The sequence below is a fragment of the Pteropus vampyrus genome, unplaced genomic scaffold (assembly GCF_000151845.1).
Source record: "Pteropus vampyrus isolate Shadow unplaced genomic scaffold, Pvam_2.0 Scaffold201, whole genome shotgun sequence".
Lineage (NCBI taxonomy): Eukaryota > Metazoa > Chordata > Mammalia > Chiroptera > Pteropodidae > Pteropus > Pteropus vampyrus.
Genome location: NW_011888982.1, coordinates 2413942 through 2419784, shown reverse-complemented (window position 1 = coordinate 2419784; position 5843 = coordinate 2413942). Strand labels below are relative to the sequence as shown.

At 36.3% G+C, this 5843-nt stretch overlaps 1 pseudogene; it reads left to right on the top strand.

Annotated features, from left to right (window-relative positions):
- The first annotated feature begins 661 nt into the window (after positions 1-661).
- Positions 662-5039, top strand: LOC105300085 (annotated as a pseudogene).
- Positions 5040-5843: the final 804 nt, after the last annotated feature.

Genomic DNA, 5843 nt, shown 5'->3' with positions numbered 1-5843 from the left:
AACATATGTGAGTCTGCTTCTTAATTTGTCACTTCATACATTTATTCTCTTGCTTTTTGGCATACTGTGTTGGATAATAAGAACTGAGATAAATAAGCCTTTAACCTGAGAATTTATGGTACTCTGTTTAGGAGTTGGGCTGTGTTTAATGTTTGCTATAGTTGTAGGTGCCAGAGGCTTCAAATTCCTCTACTCTCCTTGTATTGCTTTCTCTTTTTGGTTTTGGAATCCTTAAACATTCATTCTTAGAGACAGTCTGCTCTTACAACTCCTTCAGAAGTAATCTATTGTTATTATATTGGATCCCTGTTCGTGTGGAGGTAAGGTGTCAGGAAGGAGAAGTATTTTATGATTATATATTCAAATCTTAGTCTTGAGCAGCTCCTGCAGCTCCTGCTCTGGCCTGCCTCGGCCCAGAGCAGCCGCCGGAAGCCTCAGCTGGGCTCAAGGGAAGGGATCTGTGCAATCCCCTTGGGCTGACCGACACCACCTCTCCATATGGCCAGCAGCCTGCAATTCTCCCCGCATGCTCCTTCTCAAGGAGCTTAGCCATTGCCAGGCACACTCACCACATGCTGCTCTGGCCCTCCTGTCCTGCTGAGGCCACCTGCATCAGGCCACCACCATGGTGTGTAAGACCGAGGACCAAAACAACGAGAAGGAGTAGCGCAAGGCCAACCAAAAGATGGAGAAGCACTATAGAAGGACGAGCAGGTCTACTTGGACATGCACTGCCTGCTGCTGGAGAATGTGGTAAAAGGACTACTATGAAGCCAACGAGGATCCTGCATGTTAATGAGTTTAGCAGAGAACGGCCAGAGGACCTGCAGGCTGCAAGGAGCAATAGCAATAGTGAAATGGCCACCAAAGCGCAGGACATAAACAACCTGAAAGAGGCCATTTAAACTATCATGGTGCCATGAGGAACTTGATGCCTCCCATGGAGCTGGCCAACCCTGAGAACCAGTTCAGAGTAGGCTACATTCTGAGCATGATGAAAGTGCCAGACTTTGATTTCTGCCCAGAATTCTGTGAGAACGCCAAGGCTCTGTGGGAGGATGAAAAGGTCAATGTCTTCTAAGAGCGCTCCAACGAATATCAGCTGATTGCGCCCAGTACTTCCTGGATAAGACTTACATTATCAAGCAGGCTATGTGCCTAGGGATCAGGATCTGCTTTGCTGCAGCGTCCTAAATTCTGGAATCTTTGAGACAAAGTTCCAGGTGAAAAAGTCAACTTCCAGATGTTTGATGTGGGTGGATCCTGTGCTTCAGTGATGTGACTGCCTTCATCTTTGTGGTGTCCAGCAGCAGCTACAACATGGCCATTCGAGAGGACAACCAGACCATCTGTCAATAGGAGGCTCTGAACCTCTTCAAGAGCATCTGGAACAACAGATGACTGCACACCGTCTCTGTGATTCCGTTCTTCAACAAGCAAGACCTACTCACTGAGAAAGTCCTTGCTGAAAAATCAACTATTGAGTTTGCTACTCCCAAGCCTGGAGAAGACCCACGTGTGGCGTGGGCCAAGTACTTCATCCACAATGAGACTCTGAGAATCAGCATTGGGTGCCTACTGCTACTCCCACTCACCTGTGCTGGGACACCAAGAACATTCACTGTGAGTTCGAATACAGTGACATCATCTAGAGCATGCACCTTCATCAGTACAAGCTGTTCTAAGAAGGGAACCCTAAATTTAATTAAAGTTTTAAGCACAATTAATTAAAAATGAAATGTAATTGTACACACAATTAATCACCTACCATAGAGAATGATTAACAAAGCAACATTTCTTTTCCCCCTTAAGTGATTTTGCCAACCCCCCTTCCCCTGAAACTTGCTTAAATATTTCAAATTTAGAAAGCTTAAGGCTGGCTACAGAAAAAGAAAAAGAAAAAAAGCCATGAAAATTTCCTAAGTAAATAAAATAATAGCATCAAAAATAAATAAAGAAATAAATGAAGTATATATTTTCTTGTGTAGAATTAAAAATATCAAAATAAAAATTAAATATGAGCAAAGAAAAAATAAATCTCAGTCTTATAATGGGAATGTGTCTCTGGACTGTCATCTTAAATGATAAAGTGTTTCTCCTATAGTAAAGTCTTGCTCATTTGTTTTTATTTTTCACCACATTAAGTGATATAGAAAGACTAGAAGAAGCTAAAGTGGAAGGCATCTCCTTTTCTCAGCTGGGATAAGTATCTGGTAAAGTCTTCACTCACCTCCAGAGTATTTTTCTGTTGTGTAGAATGTTCTGAGATTATTCTATCATGATTATTCTTCCTTTGCCCTGCCAGACCTATCAGAAGATCTTTCTTGGCTCTTCACTATGAGAATTTGGTTAGGTTCCTGGAATTAAACCCATGAATATGTGGGGTACCCCTAAGACTACAACCACCAGCAGTTTCTCATTCTCAAGCTAGTCTACACTCAACATCCAGAAATTAGTCAAACTTACCATTTAAGTGTTTCTCTCTTTTTATGACTTTAACAGCCCTGCTTTGTGAAAGTAGATCTCAGCTGTGACTCCAGATTTGCCTGATTATATAACAGTGGATGTGCAACCTCAGTTTTCTGATAGGTCAATGAAAAGTTGGTAATTTTTAGGTTTCCAAGCTTTTTCTTTTGGTACATCAGGGAGTATTGACTTTAAAGCTCTTTGCATGTTAGAGCTAAACTTGGAAATTTAAAATGACCTTTTTTCTTTTCTTTTATCTCCTCGCCGACTCCACTTTTTACTAATCACTTGTTATTTTAGTTTTGATTTCTCTCAACCACTTCTTCATAGAGAATTTCTTCTAGAGGCCCTTTTATCTTATTAAGTCTCTGGCTCATGTTGTCAGTCAATTATTTCTATAGAACTACTTATTCACCAAAGTGATGTAATGGCAATTTGGATAGATACTGCATGTGGGAGAAATTAAGAAAGGAAAATTTCTTTGTACCAGCATTAGGGAAAAGAACAGTAAAAAGATCAATTTTTAAAATTTGTTATATCCTAGTGATTCGTACTACCAATTAATTTTGAGAACAGATTTTTCAGTTTCAGATTTCAGTTCTACTATTTTTTTAGCTATGCATTTTTTACTTGTTATAGAATGTTTGCATGCTTTATTCTCTTAATACATAAAGCCAAGTGAATAATAGTACCTATCTCATATGTATGTTATAAGAAGTTAATATAGATCATGTTCTTAACACAATACCCAGCATATAATCTCTCTCTTGGTTTAGGAGATAAATATCCATTATTTTTATTTAATGTTGATGTCAGCTCAGAAAGGAAGCATTTGTGCCCATTACCTAGGAAAATGGTAAGAGGTGTGAGTAAAATCTTACTTGCCACATTTTATATAATGCTTTACAATTTGTAGAACAGTCACACTGGCATTACCATATTCAACTATTATATGACTATGAACTATAAAAATATTAGTATATCCATTTTATAGATATGATTGAGGACTTAAGTGTTCAATTTAGTTTTCAAGGCTATGGATAGTCCTCATGTCTAAGGAATTTTTCACTAGACCATATATAAAAAAACAACAGAAAATCATTAAGTTTAAGATTTTATTTAGAAATCTGCTGCTCACAAACACCTTTAAAGCTGTTTTATTTTACAGAGTGTAGATAGAGTCTTAGCAAGAGTGGACAGTTGAAATTTGCATACTTTTGGGAATAACTTGTCAAAAAATAGTTATTGGAAGAGTGAGGGATTGTCTTGTGGTTTATAAGCCATGTTGTGGGAAGCTTGGTTTATCAAGAAAAATACAAAGGGACAGTTAAGGGCAAAGTTCATATGAAGGTCACAGTGGAAAATTTTTATTCCTTTAGTATTTCTCAGAGTCCCTCAACTTGGTCAACAGGAAAGATGAATCTTATTCTTTGAACTCCAAATCTATACAGCTGTGTAGAATTCTCTCTCAGATAGCTGACATGAGGTTATGAAAACTTGTGTCTTTTGGTGAATATCAATAATCTCTTGAGTAAATGGCTGCACTGAAACCACTTAAGACTCTGGAAATAAACCAGCAAAAGATATCAGTTATCAGTATTAAAATTAGAATTATCAAAATAATTTTTGTGCTGCCTTTTAGCCAAGATTCTGTTCATTTGTATTAGAACAGCTTCCATTCTGAATTCAAGTCTATAGAAAAAAGAAGTTTGCATCATTTATTTCCTCCTGAGATCCTCATTGCCTTCTTTTGTCTTCCTTAGTTATGCTTAAAATAATAGGACAAAATTACAAATCTTATTTAGCAATCAAAAACTTAAATCAATAAAGAAAAATATTTCCATGCAAAGAAAGAAAAAGTCAAAGAATAATCTAGCAGTCAGATGGCCCTGAGTTCAAGAGTTTTGGTACAAAATTTTTAAACAGAAATTATTCATGACAATTAGTCTATTGTGGTTTGAGGTTCTTGACACGACCTATTTCAAGAAACTCTTAAATTTGTATCTCTTCTTAGAATGGAAATCCAGGTGGTAGTTGTATAATGTTATTTTAACTGGCATACATAAAACTTAGGGACATTTACTTGGAATTTTATTGCAATATTTATGGTTGAAAATACCTGGTAAAGTCTCTTCCAATGAAGTTCAAGAGCAGTCTTACACTGATGTTATACTAATAAACCTAGTATCTGGGGTGAAGATCATGAACAGGTATCTGTAATTTTTCAATCTAAAAGGCTTCTTAGACATGTTGATTATAAACTTGAGTATACATCTTTATTAAACCACTACAATATTTGGATATTTACATGAGTGGATATTTCCATGAGTGGGGTCAAGAATAGGGTTGAGATCCCTACATATGTGAAACACCAAGTTTCTAGCTCATATTAAGATGATCTATGAGTTCTTACTGAAGTGAATCTAATGGCCATCAGAACTAATATCACAGCTTTGGTCCACTGCAAATAAAATTTCTCAATTAAATTTGCAAATTTTAGTTTTAGTGTAAAATTAATTTTTTCTCTTTTTCCCTAGGCTGGGGATATTATAAATAGTAAAGCTTCTGGGTGACAGGCAGAGCTTTACAGAATTCTTTAATTACTATTGGAGTGAAATACAAATTTATAAGTAGACAAAGAGATAAAGATTCCTCAAATGTAAAATCAAAATTCTAAAATTTATTTGCTATGATCAAATAAGTTGCTTTACAAGAAGGAAAACATTCTAGTCAACCAGAACACAGAGAATCAACAGTATTAAGGTATTCATAATCATACAATGAATAAAATCCACTTACAAATGTTTAAAGGTTTTGGTTTGGGTCTCTCTATCTTTAAAATGTTTCTGGGCTGTTGACTCAACCACTGGGACCTACACCAGAAACATCTTCTGAAATCTTAGTAAAGTTTTCCCCAAATTTCTTATTTAGGATTATTTTTAAAGTTTTAGTTGTTATAGATAATCACAATGTTAATGTGTTGAACAAGTGGATAGGCATTAAGACATTACTTTTACTGCCAACAACTTCTAACACATTTCCCTTTGTGTCTTGAATTGTTTTTATGTTATTGTTGTTTTTTTTCAGTATGTGCCTCAATATTAATTATACCCTGTCTTTTGAAAGAATCAAGGCCTCTAAAATGACATATATTTGTCTTTTTAAAGTAGAGTTCCAGCTGCAGTTAACTGGGTTCTTTCCAAAGCATAACAAATTCATAATGTATCCTGAAGAGCATACCTTCTATCTTTATGGACCTTATTCTCTTATCTCTACTTAACTGCAAATCTCAGATGGAGATCCAAATTTGGCAACAAATACAGATTTGTCTTCTGGGAGGGGTTGGATTGGAACAAATCTGTGTGGATTATGATTGC